The sequence below is a fragment of the Marmota flaviventris genome, chromosome 10 (assembly GCF_047511675.1).
Source record: "Marmota flaviventris isolate mMarFla1 chromosome 10, mMarFla1.hap1, whole genome shotgun sequence".
NCBI classification, from domain to species: Eukaryota; Metazoa; Chordata; class Mammalia; order Rodentia; family Sciuridae; genus Marmota; species Marmota flaviventris.
This window is the reverse complement of record NC_092507.1, coordinates 110,188,793-110,206,992: the sequence shown is the minus strand read 5'-3', so window position 1 is coordinate 110,206,992 and position 18,200 is coordinate 110,188,793. Positions and strand designations below refer to the sequence as shown.

Here is an 18,200-nt window from a genome sequence, read left to right as displayed (position 1 = left end):
AGGGACAGAGCAGGGATTGGCAAGAATTTAGTCTGAGGTGGTAGAGGGGTAAGTCTTCAAGCCTTTGGTATTATACTCAGGTTGTCAGACCTGTCCTTGTCCTGGGGCTCTACTCAATGGTTTTAAGGGAGAAAGTGGCCAAGTTTGATGTGATTTTGGAGAGACATCTCTGGAAACTATGCTCAGAATGGCTTTCATGGATGATTACCCAGCCAAGGAGGCCCTGTGGGGGATTAGACAAAGAATGACAGGGGTCTGGACCAAGGCTGGGTGACCAGGGAGGAAGATGACATGTTATTTTGGAGGTAGAATGGGGAGAACTGAATGAGAGGATGGAGGAGGAGTAGGGGATGGCATCAGGTTTATGGTTTGAGAGAGTGTTGCATGGGACCCATGTGACCACCTCAGTCTGTCCACTCTGCCCTGGCTTGCCTCGGTCTGTACCCCACATTACGTTTTGTCAATGTGACATACACCAGGCCACCATCTCTGGACTTAATTTCATTCCTTTCCTTTCCCTCTCTCCCATTTCTTTTCTTTCTTTCTTTCCTTCCCTCCCTCCCTCCCTTTCTTTCTTTCCTGCACTGTGCATTGAAACCCGGGGCACATTACCACTGAGCTGCATTTCCAGCCCATTTTGTTTTTTACTCTGAGACATGTTCTCACTCAGTTTCCTAGACTGGCCTTGACCTTGGGATCCTCTGGCCTCAGCCTCCCTCATCACTGGGATTATAGTCATGTGTCATTGTGCCCAGATTCTTCAAGCATCCTCCTCATCTCTTGCAATCCATCCTGCAGGGGTGATGCTGCAGTGATCTTTTCTGGGAAAATAAAGAGAGACCTTCACTGCCTCCCATGGCAAACTGAGTGGTGAGTGCCCAGATCTGCTCTGTGACTCTCATTACTTGTCGCTGTTGGAGATGACCTCTTTTGCCATAGAATCGGAATGTTAGAGGAGATGAGGCATAAAAGTGGAAAGTAATAGAATGTCCAGTGCTCTCTAGAAGGAGCACACAAGGTGTACTCTGAGGCAAAGAAAGAAGGAGTGGGTATCTCCTGAGGAGACCAAGGTGTTTCAGGCCTGTGTCCCTCATGCCTGTGCAGGTGTATCCTCCACTTCTGGTCTGCACCTGAGCTCTCTGTGTGGCCCAGACACGTCTCCTTGTGCAGGAGCAGGATCTCCTTTCCTGCAAGGGCCTCTGCAGATTCCACTGTCTCTGTCTGGAGCACTGCCCTCACCTTTCTGCCTGTGGAATCCTCCCGCTCTCCACACCCAGTCCAATTGGTTGGGCCTATTGAGCCTCTGCCCAGGAGGGATCCTCTGTGTGCTCTGCACAGTTTCCTGAGTGTGCAGCAACCATCTGGTCTCACATTGTATTTCCCAACTGGACCAGAGTCTGGGAACACACATGGAAGGGAGTAACCCATACCACTGGCTCAGGCCACGTAACATTTTCTCAGTTCGCACATTCTATTCCAATGAGAGTGATTTTATTTTTAACAAATTATGGCCTATTTCAAACATGCAGAAAGCCTAAAAGAAGATAGAATGTACAGTGGGATCTACAATAGACTGTTACCTTGAGCACCTCATGTTTTAAGAAACATAATTTTACGGTTAAACTTGGAACTCCACACACATATTCCTTTCCTGGAACTGGTCTTTAAACTTTTTTTTTTTAAATGTTTAGAGTTAATTTGCGATATTTAGGGATCAAAACATTGAGATAAAAATTGGTGCTCTCATTTTGTGAAAGTTCTGGCTCAGGCTATCACCTTCTGGCCACTTCACCTTCTGTTATTCTGGTTCCCAGCATGGACCTCTTTGGCTTTTAATTCTCATCTGCACTCTGAGATTTTAGCCAACACTATATTTTAGCCAACTCAGTTGCTGTCTCCGTGTTCAGTTATTCATACAACTTTAGCCAGTGGCTGAGTACCTACCTGTCTGTTCTCTTATTTCCTTGCCAGAGGCTGCAGAGTGCCCATATACTGAAGGGAAGGGAAGGGCTTGTGCAGGCTGCCACTCTCTGTCCTGTCTCTGCTGCCCCTCTGTGGTGCATTTTATGTGGTGCACACAGGCTTGTGTGCAGAAGCTCCCACTGCCTGGCATTCTGTGCCAGTGCATGTAGAGATAGTGGACTTTGTTGTTCAAGGCCTTATGCTCTTTCAGTCAGGTCCACTGTCCAATCCCTTCATGCTACTTGTCTTCCTTTTGGAGATGAGGCCTCATCCTATCCCTGTGAGACTGCCCTGATAAGTTCAGTGATGGATTTCACTTGTCTGAAAAGGAGAGAGAGGTTCCTTGCCAACTATTCATGGACATCCTATGATGCTCCCTGTGGCGCTGGTTGAGACCTGGGGAAGGTGTGCATACCTCAGCAGAGCTGGGCTGCACTGGCTTTTGTTCTTCAGACATCTAAGCTGACAGAGGGGAGGCTACATTTTCCACCTTACCTACTACTTGGGAACACTCTATCCACCCTACTACTTGGGAACACTCTATCCCTGTGCTCACTGCTGATTCTCTGTCCCTTAAAGAGTTGCACATGGCTCCTCAGTGTTTTTTCTCTTTGTTGCTCAGAAGAAAATCTTAAGCTATACCCTTAGTGATAGCCCAACTCAACAGAATTAGTGATTTGTATATTCCCAGGTATCAAAATGCAAACCTTAAATAGATTGAGTTTAAAGATGTTCATTAGCTTTTAATTGTGGTCTGAGATACAGACAACATCCATCAAACTTTGGATGTTCAATGAACTTACCAAACAAGGTGGCTTTCAAGGGTATGAAGGGGCTAAAGAGAACCAAACCAGACAGAATAAACAAAAGGGTTTTTCAAAGTTATTTTTCAAAGTTATTTTTCTTGTAAATGTTAAGCACAGTGCACATCATTGTCATGCTGGCTCCACCTGGCCTGTTTAAAAACATAGCTATTGATTTTGTGAAGTTAGATTGACATCTTTTTCTTGGGGTGTGGAGATTAGCAGGAGGGACTCCATTGTGTTTGATCTGTGGGCCTGGTGCAGGAATTCTGTTCATGCCCCAAACCTCATACATTATAGTCAATCTCAAGTCCCCTTCAGATCCTATCACTTCTCTCCCCACCTAGTTCCATCCTCTTGTTTTGACCAAAAGGTGGCCATACATGGACTTGGAAGGGACAGTGGAAAAATGTCTTCATAGAAACACCCTTCTCCTGGTATGCATTTTAAATTTTTTGGTCTTTTCTGCCATGACAGTTTCTGGGTCCTTTATTGTTTGTTGGTTGGTTGGTACCAGTGATTGAACCCAGTTGAGATTAGCCATTAAACATCAGCCCTTTTTCTAATTTTTAATTTTTTTAATATTTTGAGACAGAGTTTTGTTAAGTTGCTTAGAGCCTCTCGAAGTTGCTGAGGTGGGTTTTGAACTTGCGAACTTCCTGCTTCAGACTCCTGAGTCGTAGGCATGTGCCCCTACACCCAGCTTGATGTTTTCATTAAGTTTTATGAAGGAATGGGAGATGTCCAAAGAAAAGAAATGCTTTAGCACAGGAGAGAGGGAATAAAACCAAGAGGCTCCTGGTGGCTCAAGGAAACCTCTAAGTTGTGTCATTGCCGTTGTACCCATTGTGTCAAAGAACCTGGGATGGTTCACTGGTCACTTTCTAGAGGGAGCCAGGTAGAGGAGCTCGACATATAGCTCCTGACAAAACCCGGGCCCCCTTCCCTGCCATCTGCCCATCAGGGAGTCTTTTTCTTCAGTGCTCCCTTGTGTTTTTCCACCAGTGAGCCAATCCACTCCACAGTTTTCTCTTTGGCTTCTTCCCAGGTGTTTAAGGGCTTATAACCCAGATCTCGCTGAGCTTTCTTGTAGGAGAAGGTAAACACACTATTTGATGTTGTCAGTAAATAGCGGCTAAAGGGAGGTTGATATTTGTAAATGGGACTCAGAAGGAAGCTCACTGTCTCCAACAGGAAGGCAAGCCAGTACCTCAGAGAGAGAGGAAGTCTCAGCCTGGAGTCAGGGCGGAGGCCCCATTCTTTGGACAGGTTGTAATGGAAATCATCATAGCTTTGGTGAGGTGTGTCATCTGTGATGTAATAGAACTGTCCTCGGATGCTCACGGCCTTCTTGGGGTCCCTCAGAGCCCTGCAGGCCAGAATGTGTGCCCAGGCCGCATTGCCCACATAGACCGGGTTAGCTACAGAGAACTTTCCTGTATTTTCCAGGACTCCATTGTTCTCGAGGGCCCTATTCACAATTCCAGAAAGTACAGGGCTTCCTTCCCCATAGATGTATGGGGGCCTTAAGGAACAAGTCCACAGGTTGCCCCCATTTTTCAGAGTGCTCCCATTAGCTGCCAGCACAGCCTTCTCAGCCAGCTTTTTGCTGTAGGGGTATGAAGCCGTCCATGTAGTTTCATGATGCTCTTCCTAGTGGCCATTCTGGACGATCTCCTTATAGGAGTTGGGTCCAGCTACCGCTATTGAGCTGGTGTAGATGAAGAATGGCACACTAGCTTGGATGCAGGCGTCCAACAGGAGCTGGGTACCTATTCATGGGGAGCAAGTTGTCAGTGTCAGGAAATAACCTAAGAGTGCACCATGGCCACAGAGTCTCCCATATTTCCATCTATTATCCCAACAGAGGAGTTTACTCCTGATCCAAGTACATTATTCCTTGCCATAGATTTACACCTGCCATGGTAAAGTCCCAGGAAAATGCAGAAAAGAGATTGACATTTATATTCTATAATGAAGAATTTCTTGCATGTGGGCCCATAGACCTGTCTGTACTTTGTAATATGTGTGTATTTGTGATGGTGTGTGTATAGTTTGATTTTAGAACTGTACATAGAAGCCAGGTGTGGTGGTATATACCTGTAATCCCAGTGGCTCGAGAGGCTAGGTAGGAGGATCACAAGTTCAAAGCCAACCTCAGCAAGTTAGTGAGTCCTCCTTAAGCAACTTAACAAGACCCTATTTCAAAATAAAAAAATAAAAAGGGGATGTAGCTCAGTGTTATAGTGCCCTTGGGTTCAATCCCTAGTGCAAAAAAAAAATGTTCATAGTGTTTCCAATTTATATTTTGTCAAACTGAATATTAACAAAATCCCATTAGCACTGGGAATATAACTCAGTTGTAGAGTACTTCTTTAGCCTGTATTGGGTCACAGGTTTGGTTCCTATCACCATCAAGAAAATAGTAAAGAAATAAATAAAAACATTTGTCATGCATCTCACTTCATTAAAGATAGATCCTTTTTAATTCTAGAAATTCAGAAGACCATACTTTCAAGGACAGTTGGAATTTTACATTACATAAGCTCATGCACAGTGGTTTATGGGCAAAATGCACAGCTTAATAGACATTACAGTTCTGCCATGCTTTACATTTGTTGAAGACCAATAAAAATTTTGTCACAAGGATATTGTTTAAGTCACTGAGTAAATGGTTATCGAAATTTGGGGAGGTGCTGGAGACCCAGCCTCTGTTACTAAATGTGTGTTCCCTCAAAGGTCCCTCGAACCCTACGACTCTGTTTACTTAGTTGTGAACAGAAGAGATGATCATCATTCCCTTTACTTAGCATTCTGGAGACCTGCAGTGAACTTTTCTGATGAACCTGGTTGAAATTGAAATGAAAGGTGAGCCTTCTATTGAAGCACCTCTAATATTAGAATTCTGTGGAACTCATGGAATAGTGAAGACCTTCAGGTCCTGGATTAGTGCAGATCTGCCTTGCCTTAAAGAAGGATGGAATGTCCCGGACAGAGGATTATTTATATAGGAATTCATTTATTTGTCATTTAGAGTATTCTTGCAATCTGATTTTCTGAAGAGAGAGCCTTGGTTTTCTAAAAAATATAAAATGTTCTCTAGAAGATGTACGATTAGTTTTCTAACAGGGAAAAAATGAGCACAACTGTGTAGTATTTTCTAAGCCTTGACAACATATTTGTAATTTGTACCTCCTACAATGCCTCTTTCATTTCAAATCATGTTTGTTGGATGAAGCAGAGGGTAGGCTTCATGAGGCAGGAAGTAGTAATGAAATTCTGGTTAGTTCTAGCTCATCCTGCAGTGTGTGTGTGTGTGTGTGGGGGGGTTGTGTTAAGGACATGGCAATATGGGAACCAGGAAGGGTTTTTTGGTTTGTTTGTTTGTTTGTTTTTTAGGTAATGATGTGAAAGAGCAACAGGCTCCTTTTGATGGATTTGGAAAAGGAGTCTCTGAGTAATTAAATGTGGAGATCAAGGCATTGAGGACAGAAGGGCCAGGGCTTGGGTTGCACTGGTGTGGGAGTGACTGGCCTCTGGGGCTCAGCCTAACAAGCTTCCTTAGGCAAATGTGTCTAATTTGAAGTAAAAGAAGTCAGCAAATTATAAAGAGGCACCTAGTGTTTAGTAATGAGAGTCTAAGGAGGGGTTACTTTGGTCACCCCTGTAGGACCTGCTCCACAAGAGTAGACTCAGAGAGAGATGAAGAGATAGTATTATGGACAATGGGTAATGACGATTGCTGGAAAAAAAGCATCTTGGGTTGGCGAGTGCTGGACCATTGTGTCTCAGCAAACTTCTGTGGGCCTGCTTTGCTAGTGTTCTGGAGAAGAATACTTCTCTGAGGTGAGCAGGAGGGCTCTGGATGTTCTCATTAGCCCTGATACAAGAGCTAGAAGCATGAAGGAGGAGGCACCTGCAAAGTCTTTTCTGCCCAGGCAGACAGGGGGTGGATGGATCTCAAGAATTTGGAGACTCAAGGTGAGTTTGGAATAATGGTGCAGTAAAAGGGATTCATGGCAGACGAACTCACACAGGTGTGAGTTTAAATTCCCATTTTCCTATTGGGCCTTGGCCAGGTTCCTTGCCCTGTCTCAGCTCTGTATTCCTCAAACAAAACCCTGAGAATACGGCTCTCAGCTCTTTCATCTGGGATAGGTGAGCAAAGACACCTGAGTCAGAGCACAGGAGGTATTTCATGGGGCGGGTGGGGGGCAGGAGCTTGTCTACCCTTTTCATCCTGCTTTGCCACCCTCAGCTCTATCTGCTCCGTCTCGTTCCCAGGCCACTCTACCTTTCCCATTGACATCCATGATGGTCTGTCTGGCATCAAAGATATCAATAATAGAGGCTATGTGAAAGACAGCCGAGATGATATAACTTTCCTAGCTTCATCTATAAATATAAGACCAGTAAATCTCCACATCATGTATGACCACAAGAATGGGAAATTTTATTCCATGTATGTGTAATATGTCAAAACACACTCTACTGTTATGCATATCTAAAAAGAGCAAATTTTAAAATAAAAGAATTTGGAGTGAGAATCAGGTAAGTTTGGAATCAAGGAACAGTAGAAAGAGGTTCATGGCAGATGGACCACAAAGGTGTGAGATTACCTGGGGGGCCTTGCTCTATCTCAGCCCTGGATTCCTCACGTAAAACCCTCAGAATAACATCCCTGAGCTTTTGTCAGCTGGGATGGGTGAGCAAAGACAACTGGCCCAGAGAACCCCAGGTTTCCATGATGGGGGCTTCTCTACCCCTCCTGATCCTGCTTTGCTACCCTCAGCTTCACCTGTCCCATGTCATCCCAGGCCACTCTACCTTTCAGATTGACATTTATGACGGTCTGTCTCTGAATGAAACTCTCGGTATCAATCATGGCAGCTGTATGAATGACGAGTGAGAGGCCCTGGCAGGCTGTCCTCAGGCACTGGGCATCCAGAATATCTCCTTCCAGCCATGTCACCTTGGTCTTTGTCTGCAACTCTGTGGGGACAAAGGCAGATCATTGAAAGCTTTATGAATGATCCTGGATGTTTCCTCAGAGATGTGACAATCAGCTAGGTTTTCAAGGACAGTCATAGTGAGAAGATATTAGTTAGGGGCACCTTTCCTAGAAACGACTAGTAACAAAAAGCTCACAAATCAGAATGTGTCGAATTTACTTGGAAAGAACAGATGACTCTTTTTAATCCCATTTCAATATGAATATGAATCTGAGCAGTGAACTTATAAGTGTGTCTAGGTCATTTGAATTGTTAGAGTAATGAGACATTCATCAATTTTAATAAGAGAGCTGAGGCTGTGCAGAGTTGGACGTGAGGGAAGGATCAGAATTTAGTTCTGTAGGGAATGAGGAATCCTGTGTGGATTTGGAATTGAAGAAGTAGAGGCAGGGTTGTAGCACAGGAAGCTAACCTTGGCCTCACCATATCAAATGCACAGCTATGGGGTGTGAGAGAGTAGAGTAATCAACAGATTAATGGGAATGTCTCTTATTACATATTATCAAAAGCAGACATTGATCCTGAAAATAAATCAGCTTCCAAAGTACATACACTGCAACGACCAAGTGCTACAACATCAGTGTCTTCAGGCACCTCCAATCCTTCAGGAATGACTCTGCCAAGCACATTGTCACCTTAAATTAGCCCATGAAGCCCACTGTGTGCTGTATGCTGTCTGCGTCAATATCCTACTTGTGCTTTATAATTTACACACAAATTCTAGTTTGCTTCCTTCCTTTCCTAGTTATCTCATGGGATGTCCCTGTCTCCTGTGTAGGTGAGGAGAGCAAGGCTCAGAGAAATCAGGGACAGCTCTAAGCACATACTTCTAGCGGAGGATCCACCTTGGCTCTGCCTCCAAGCCTTGCTTACTTTCCTCTGCAGCCCTGACTGTTTGAAACCAACTTTTCTGAGGCAGAGTGTAAAGAAGCCAATTGGATCAAAATTGGTCATAGGGCACTAGAACTGCAAGGGGGACAATCAGAGAGGAAGGGCTGGGCTGGGGAAGGCCCTTTCTGGGGTCCAGGTAGAACTGCTTGTCTCCTTAATCCTCTGCTAAATTTTGTATTCTCCAGCCTCCTTTCCCTTCCAGGCAATTCCAGGAAGGCCCTGTAGTGGAGGAGGGCAGGGTAGGGGTATGAGAAGGAGGTGGGGCTGGCCTCAGAGTGGCCTTGCTCTGGCTAAATCTCTTGCACCTGCTGCTTCCTCTGAGTCTCCTTTGCTGCTGCCTTCAGGAACTGGTTCAGAGGAACTGCTTAGACAGGGAGCAAAGCCCAAATCACAGATGGAAGTGAACCCTCACTGTTAGTGCTCAGGTACCCTGAGAGCTAGGAGAGGGCAGTTGGGGACTTCAGGGTGGAGCCATAGGTCCCACCTTGTCCAAGACACTGAGGACTTAGCATCTGTCATAGCCGGAAGACCCAGTTGCTTTTCTGGTGTGATCTGTATTCGAAGGAGAACCAGAGATACACAGCTGGCCTAAGTGGACTTGAAGAGATAAGAATGCTGGAACCGGAGCACCTGGCTCCAACCCCACATGCCTTCTTGCTGTGGGCCCTGGGACAAACTAATTAACCTCTGTGAGTTCATCTTCTCCTATTGCTGTCCTGAGAAGTTAAGGAGTCTACATTGCGAACGTGTTGCACCAAAATATGAGACTGGCAAGGAAAGAACTCAGAATTATTTTCCATTTTTTTCCTTTCTGCAGGACTTGAGCTATTGCCAGGATATTCCTGTATGCTGAGTATCACACTTTTCCTGTCATCGGATGTAAACTTGCAAATATTTGTGTGACATAATCATTACCAACAGTCTTGGTCTTATGTTAATTTTCTTTAATGTAAAAAAGAGACCCCATTGAAAATGATAGGGGAGGAATGGTACATTGGAAGATGTCAAAAAGGGACCGGAAGAGCTTTGGGATGGGTATGGTCGCAGAGTGCTAATCAGGTACCCCTGTAGGCAGGGTAGTGTTCTCCATGCCACCTGTGTCCCCAGGTGGGGCAGGGTGGCAGAAAATCCTTGAGGCAAACAGGGGTCAATGAGAGAGTCTGTTAAGAGTCAGCCAAGGGTCAAGTGGTGGGGCTCTATAGGTCAGGCTCTAATCTGTGGTCTTCTCTCTAATAATCAGAAGACTTTGGACAGTTACCTCTCCCAAAAAAACTTTAGTAATGCCTTCACTGTCCAGAGGTTTGTTCCCCTTTTCAACTTCCCCAAATGATTGTTTGGAGGTTCTGGGGATGAAGCAGGTTGGAAATGCACTATCCATGCAGCTAATGCATTTGCACTGGGGAAGCAATTTTGAATAATGGGTAGCTACTCCAAATCTGCAGTCACTTTCTTTGTAGGGTGAAGAGAAGAGAGTGGTGGTGAGAGAGATGTAGGAGGAATCCAGGTGAGGCATGTGTGGTGATGCTAGTCCTCAGTCTTTGTTCTGCCCTATGCCCTGTCATGTGCTAATTCATTCACACATCCTCTCTTACTCTCTCTTTCCCTCTTTCTCTCTCTCTCTCTCTCACACACATATGTTAACACAAATTCACCTTTATTTTCAGTTCCTTTAATTTCAATGCCATTGATGAGACTAAATGACCCCACCCCCACAAACAAACAAAAAACAAACCAAGAAGCATACCAGAAACAGGACAAGAGAGACAGGGTCCCACTACTAAGGTCTCCTGCTGAACGGGGCTCTGTAAATGTCGCATACCAATTGCCAAGTCACAATCTTTCAGCATGTTAAAGCTCTGTAGGCAGAGGAGAGAACCCAAGCGTCCCAGAGGTCCAGTGGCTTTTGATGGTCACCATGTCTAGTTCTGGTTTGTGTCAAATCCAGTCACTGGAGAGCTGTGCTGTGTCATTTCTACAATGCCACCTGATTCCTCTGGATGTGTAGACATAGGAGGAGTCTTAAGACTCCAAATTTCCTTTATTAGTTGGACAAAGAGACCCCCCCCCCCCAGCACACATTCAGGATTCATAATGGAGCCACACACTCAAGCACCAGCTCACTTACTAGACAATTCCTCCCTGTTCTGTGGTCTGAAGACTTTATACAGGGCCCTGACCTCCTGTAGGTCCTTCTCCTGCACCAACATGCGCATTATCCTCTGGCCCAGGAACCCTCCTGCTCCTGTCACCAGGCAGCTCCACCCAGTCATGGTGAATGCAGGAAACAGAACACAGCAGGGAGCAGGTACAATGAAAGGTGATGCTAGAGAGGGTAAAAAGAGAAGTCCAATGAGTACAGGGGTACAGAAAGCCCTGGGATGATGTAAGGGAAAACCCTCCTCTAAATTAGTTTCCTACTATTCTCTCACAACAGAGATCACTTCCATGCTCCCACAGCATATGGGGGATTTCTGCAAGCAAGGAATCAATTGTCCTCTACTCTGAATCAATACTGACATTCTTCTTGGAGATAATGTCAGATCCCAAATGAGCAAGGACTCAGTCCCCATGACTCCCAACCGCTGAAGACGACAGTTACAAACTCCATGTTGTTTCACTTGTGCTGAGCAACTAGCTACAAATTGAAATTCCCATACTACCCTCATTAAGTTTGATTACGTTTCTTGAACAGTTTATATAGAACACAGATGAGTGTTTACTTAGGTGCATGGTGTTATTAAAAGAGATACTTAAAAGCATACAGATGGAGAGATGCACAGGGTGAGGTGTGGAGGAAGGAGCACTAACTTACCTGCTCTTCCTGGATATACCACCATGCAGGTACTTCCATGTCTTCACCTGTCTGGCAGTTCTCTGAACCCTGTACTTGAGGTTGTTATGGACACTTTACTAAACAGACATCATGGAAGCATGGACCATCATTTCAAAATGTGATTGGACACCAAGAGGGTGACTCGATGCTAATCAAATGCATGGATAACTGAGTAAGGCAAGTCTGTAAGTCTGTTCGTATTCTTCAGCATTCCTTCCTTGAAGGCAGAGGGTGGGATTCCTGAAGAACGAAGGCCTTCTTTGGCATGGCACGCCTTAGGGAGGGATTTCAGCCAGGAAAGAACACACACACTCACACACATACATATATATTTGTATCATTAATATATACCATTAATATGTGTGTGTGTGTGTGTGTGTGTGTGTGTGTGAATTAGTATCATATCCTGGTTATGGAACATGGGTTCTTCACATCACACTGATATACATCTCAAAAGAATCTGCCGCAAGTTGATCATATTATATAGACTGTGTCTCCCAGGGTGAGACCCCTCAGGTTTGCAGACTTCCTGCCCATCTTGTCACTTTTCAAGCAGGATTGTTCTTGGCAAATAAAATTCTTCATGATCCTAAAAGGGTGGGAGAAGACTATATCCTGATTGAGCCCTGTCTTTCTCTTTCTGCAGTATCATATCCACTCATTTTGTGGACCTAAGTGGCCCTATTCATTGGTCTCATGGGGACATGGATTGATAGCTCTAACAACCTTCCCAACCTAGAAGGAGGTTTTTCTGATGGACATCATGTCCTATTTGAATGCACTTCTAAAATGTCCGCAGGGCTGCTCCCTGCATTGCTGTCCCTCTTAATGCACCAGGTTTCCAGTGCTTTCTTCCTGACCATGTGGGCAGGCTTTGGCCACTTACCATGATTCAGAACTCCACCCCCACCCCACCCACCCACCAAGACAAACACAGGAGCTTTTATTACTATTCAATTTCTAAGCATGCAATTGAACCCATTGAGCTGATTTGTTGTCTTCTTCAGATAGAGCAGCTTCCATGGAAATAGGAGTTGTCATTTCACCTTGGAGTTGTCACCCATAAAACTACTTCAGTTATAACAGCTTCTATGGAAATCCGACGTTGTTTCACACTTGGTTTGTGCCATCCACAAACCAAGTGGGTCTCTATGGTCAGCTAAGAGCTGTTTCTAGGTCTTGGTCCAAGTATTGGCAGACCCCAGCAGCTCTTTACACAGTTCCAATCCTAGGGAAATGGGTTGTGTGCTCGTGACTACCTCCTTCCTGCCTCCCTCTATAGCATGGTCCTGTGAAAACCATTTCCATTTGATTCAGGTCTCCTTGGGCAGTTTTATGTCCCTAGGAAGTCTTCATGGTATTTCAGGTTACAAGGTGATTTTTTTTTTAAAAAAGTATTTTATTAGTTGTTGGTGGCACTTTTATTTATTTTTATGTGGTGCTGAGAATCGAACCCAGAGCCTCACATATGCTAGGCAAGTGCTCTAGCCACCACTCCAACCCATACAAGGTGATTTCACAAACTCTATTCATGATGGTAGCTTGATTAATTTCTGAAAGAAATGTGAAAATGGTGTAAACCAAAATGGGCTCATTGTGGTCAACTCTCACCAAAAATAAATATGGTCAAGAGTCATAAGTGGTTTTCATGCAGATTTGCCTCATACTATGACAAAAGTCTCTGCCAGAGGCATACCCTGCAAGCAGACCATGGCCACCTGAGTCAAAAAATTCTTTTGAAAGAGATTCAAGATGTCAGATTAGAGGAAGGCTGTGTTTCCATTTGCTCTGTGGCTCAGGATTCAAGCAGTGGATTTGCTGCTTTTTAGAAGAGTGTCTGAAAGAGGGACTTCATTGAAATTCAGTATGATGCAGTCATAATGTTTTGGACTAAGATTTGTGTGCACTGAGCAAAGGGCAAGAAGGAGTTCATTAAAGCCAAGATGATTGTTGTGATAGCAGCAGCAGCAGCAGCATCAACTAATTGTAGAGAGTAAGGATAACACACACAGAGAGAAACATAATGGACATATTTGACTTGGAAAAACCTGTCGAGAAGAAAAGCAGTCTGGACTTAGCTGATCCAGAGGCTGCACAGCAAACTGATATTTGAAAAATGCCGTGAAATTCTCAACTGGCACGTGGAGAGTTGAGGCTAGGCACTATCTTGAGGAGGCCATGCTGCAGTCTGCTGCTGTGGGAGCCCTTGAGGTCATAGCAAATATTGCTACTCTGTCCCAGCAAGTGCCTACTATGTGGCCTAGGGTGTACCTAGCAGAAGGTGATTGAAAAAGGCAGAGAGAAAATTGTACCCAGATACAAGTCTGAGATATTGAGAGAAGAGCAACTTGCTTTCCCTTTGGGTTTGGAAGCTCATGAGATCGGCTGAAGGTGGTCAGGAAACCAAATAGGTGAGTGTAAATACACTCACAGACTAAACCTGAAAAAGTCATATTTATGGGCAGTGGGGTATAAGAGAACTATGGAGGATTGGCTCCCCTACCCTAGATTTTTTGGGAGACTTCTGAGATCCAGATTCCCAGCACAGATCAGCATCTCCCAGCCCTAGGGGTGTGTTGATCTAGACTCTACAGAGCAGATAGCACCCAGAAAGTCCAAAGGCCTGTTTAGAGTTAAACACCATCAACTAGAACTCCCCACCCCCACACTGCAACAGCTCCAATCTGGGAGATTATGGATCTGGCCTGTCCAGACAAAAATCCAATTAACACTATTTCCCATTCCATCCTACCTTATACTGGTTATGATCTAGTTAATCTATTCAAGTAGATTAATACAATGATTAGGTTAAGGCTTTCATAACCTAATCATTCTACTTCTAATCTTTTTTGTATTGTCTTACACATGAGCTTTTGGGGGACACCTCACATCTAAACCATAATACTACCATTCCTATTTGTGTGGTAATTAGCTCCAGGTCTATAACCAGCATCAGTTTTAGGCCACTCCAGCTTGCAACTCAGTGAGCCAAACAAAAAGAGAAAGGTGTTAACAACTCCTAGCCCATGCTCTAAGAGGGGTACATAACCAAAGAAGAAATGGAAAGGATAGGTGGGCATCAGCAGTGATCATCCTTCCTCATCAATAGTTCTGACTACTTCAATGGAGAAAATTCTTTCATTTTTATTAAGAATCTTTTTCTGTTTTCTTTTTTGGTGCTCTTGCTGTGCTAATGAGTTCATTGATACACGTTTTTCTTATTTTTTTGCAACTTTTATGATTATTATTTTCCTTTATCTCATCTTTTACGATTCTTGTCTATTTTTGTTTTGCTTCTCCTTTCTTTCTTCTCCCTCTAATATCCAAATTCTCTTGTTCTCTCATTCTCTTAGTTTCTTTATTTTTTCTCCTTATTATAGTGATCACTTGCAATATTCCTTATGCTTTCTCTTTATTGATATTTGGAACATTGTAAACTTTCTTTTACCTTGTAATATTTTTTGTTCTCTTAATGAACTGTATACTTACTTTCTTTTAGAACTATTTAGTTTGCAAAACTGGTGCCCCCAACATTCGTGTTGTTGCAGTTGATAGGACTATGAATGGCAGAGTTGATATCTGCTGTTTAATGCCAGGTCTAGTTCGTGACTATTGTATTTACTGATAGGAATTTCTGACCCCATCTGTTTCAGCCAACTTTGTTGCTGTTCTGATCAAAATACTTGATAAGAATGACTTTAGAGGAGGAAAAGATTTTTGGGAACTCACAGTTTCAGAGGTCTCAGTCCAAAGATGGCCTACTTCATCACTCTGTGTCTGAGATGAGGAAGAACATCATGGCAGAAAGGTGGAAGGAAGCAGCTCAGGACATGATAATCAGGAGGAAAGAGAGAAAGGGAGAGATTGCTCTCTTTGCTGCGGACAAGATATAAACCCCAAGGGCATGCCCCAAATGACCTAGCTCCTCCAGTCACACCCTACCTACACACTACATCCTAGCAATGACCCTAACTGGGTCATTCAAGTGAGTTCAAGTGGGTTTAGATCAATGAAACAAGAATTGGTTCCCTGAAAAGATAAATATGATTGGTAACCATGTAGAAAGAGAGAGAAAAACCAAATCAACAAAATTGGATATGAAAAAGGAGCTATCATTGCAGATGCATCTGAAAGCCAGAGGATTTGAAACTGTTTGAAAAGTTAGACTCCTATAAACTGGAAAATCTAGAAGACATTGACAAATTTCTATATGTATCAGATCTGCCTGAATTGAAACAGGAAAATACAGAAAAGAGAAACAGATCTATGTCAAGTAATAAAATTGAAATAGCAATTTAAAGCCTTTCACCAAAGAAAAACCCAGAGCCAGATGGATCTTCAGCTGAGTTGTACCACATCTTTAAAGAAGAATTAACACCAATCTTGCTCAAATCAATAAATGTAATTCAACATCTAAAGAGAATTAAGGATAAAAATCACACAAGCATCTCAATAGATACAGAGACAGTTTTCAATAAAATTCAGCATCAATTATGATAAAAAGACTGAAGAAACTAGGGGAAGAAGGAGCTTACTTACCTCACCATCCTAATGGAAATTTTCAACAAACCCAAAGTCAACATCACAGTGAATGGGGAAAATCTGAAAGCATTTCTTAAAATTTCAGAGCAAGACATGGATGTCCAAGTCCACAATTCTTATTCAATGTTGTACTTAAAATCCTAACCAGAGCAATTATGCAAGGGAAGGAAATAAAATAGATAAAAATAGAAAAGAGAGGAGTCAAGTTCACTGTTTGCAGATGATATAATCTTATATTTAAAAGAACCAAAAAGCTCCATCATAAGACTGCTAGAACTAATGAACAAATTCATTGAAGTAACAGGTTACAAAATCAACATACAAAAATTAATAGCTTGCCTATATACAAATAATGTATTTGCTGAGAAGGAAATCAGGAAAACAAGTCAATTTTCAAAAAACAAGCAAACAAACATTAAAAACCTAGGAACATATCTAACCAAGGAGGCAAAAGATATCTACAATAGAAACAATAGAGTACTATAGAGAAAAATTGAAGAAGACCTTAGAATATGGGGGAAAAAATCCATGTTCATGGGTAGGCAAATTAATACTGCTAAAAAGGCCATACTACCAAAAGCAATGTGTACATTCAGTTCAAACACCATCAAAATATCAATCACATTCTTCATAGAACTAGGAAAAATAGGCCTAAAATTTATTTGGAAGAATAAAGATCCAGAATAGCCCAAGCAACTCAAAAAGAGAAAGAAAGAAAGAAAGGCAGGCCGCCTGCCCTGAATTCTGGAGGCATTACAATACCTGACTTTAAATTATACTATAGAGCTATAGTAACGGAAACTCCATGGTACTGGCATAAAAAGAGACCCAATAGACCAATGGAACCAATAAAAGATACAGAGACAAACCCAACAGATACACTCAACTGATCCTTGACAAAGGTACAAACAATATACGTTGGAGAACAGACAGCCTTTTCAACAAAAGGTGCTGGGAAAACTGGTTATCCATATATAGAAGAGTGGAACTTGACCCCAATCTCTCACCCTGCATATAAATCAACTCAAAATGGAACAAAGATCTAGAAATTAGACCAGAATCTATGCAACCCCTTGAAGAAGATGTAGGGTCAGCATTCCAGTACATAGGCTTAAGCTACAACTCTTTCAGTTGATCTCCTAAAGTTCAGGAGTTAAAAATGGGATCAAATGCATCAAATTCTGCAGACCAAGAATGTGACGAGAGAACCTGCAGAATGAGACAAAATATTTGCTATCTGTTCTTCTGACAGAAGATTAATATCCAGAATATATTTTTAAAACCCTAAAAAAACCACAACTCAATTAATAAGTGGGCAAATAAACTAAACACACACTTCTAAAAAGAGAAAAATACAAATGGTCAACAATTAGAAAAGGCCAACGTTTTTAGCAATTAGGGAAATGCAAATCAAAAATATATTGAGATTTCATCTCACTTCAGTTAGAACGGCAGCCATCAAGAATACAAGAGCAATAAATACTGGAGAAGATGTGGAGAAAAAGGAAGTCTTTTACATTGTTGGTGGGATTGTAAATTAGTTCAACCACTATGGAAGTCAGTGTGGAGATTCCTCGAATACTAGGAATGCAACCACCATATGCCCCAGCTAAACCAATCCTCAGTATTTATTCCAAAGAATTAAAGTCAGCAACATATGCTTATCTGTGTTGTATGTTGCAATCTTAACAGCACATGCTAAAAGAGCACCAATAAGATTACCTCAGCCCACAAAATGTAGACTAACCTCTGATGTGCTGGTAGGGACACAGACCTACATGGGACATTAACTGGGGTTATGCATAGCAATATATGCATACTTATGTTTATAGCAGCATAATTCACAATAGCCAAACTATGGAAGGAGCCTCAGTGTCCATCAATGAATGAATGGATGAAGAAAACACGTATACACAACGGAGTTTCATTCAGCCAAAAAGAAGAATGAAATGACATCATTTTCAGGATAATGGAAGGTACTTGAGAACATTGTGCTAAGCCAAATAAGACAAACTCAGAAAATGAAGAGATGTATGATTTCTCTCATATGTGGAAACCAGAAAGGAAAAAGAAAAGGAAAGGTGTGTTGGGGTCTCTTGAAGGGAGGGAAGAGGAGAAGGAAAGGGGGAAATGCTGGAGAATGATATTGAATAAATT

At 42.8% G+C, this 18,200-nt stretch overlaps 1 pseudogene; it reads right to left on the bottom strand.

Annotated features, from left to right (window-relative positions):
• Window positions 1-3,725: 3,725 nt before the first annotated feature.
• Window positions 3,726-10,938, bottom strand: LOC114096707 (3 beta-hydroxysteroid dehydrogenase/Delta 5-->4-isomerase-like; annotated as a pseudogene).
• Between the last annotated feature and the right edge of the window lie 7,262 nt (window positions 10,939-18,200).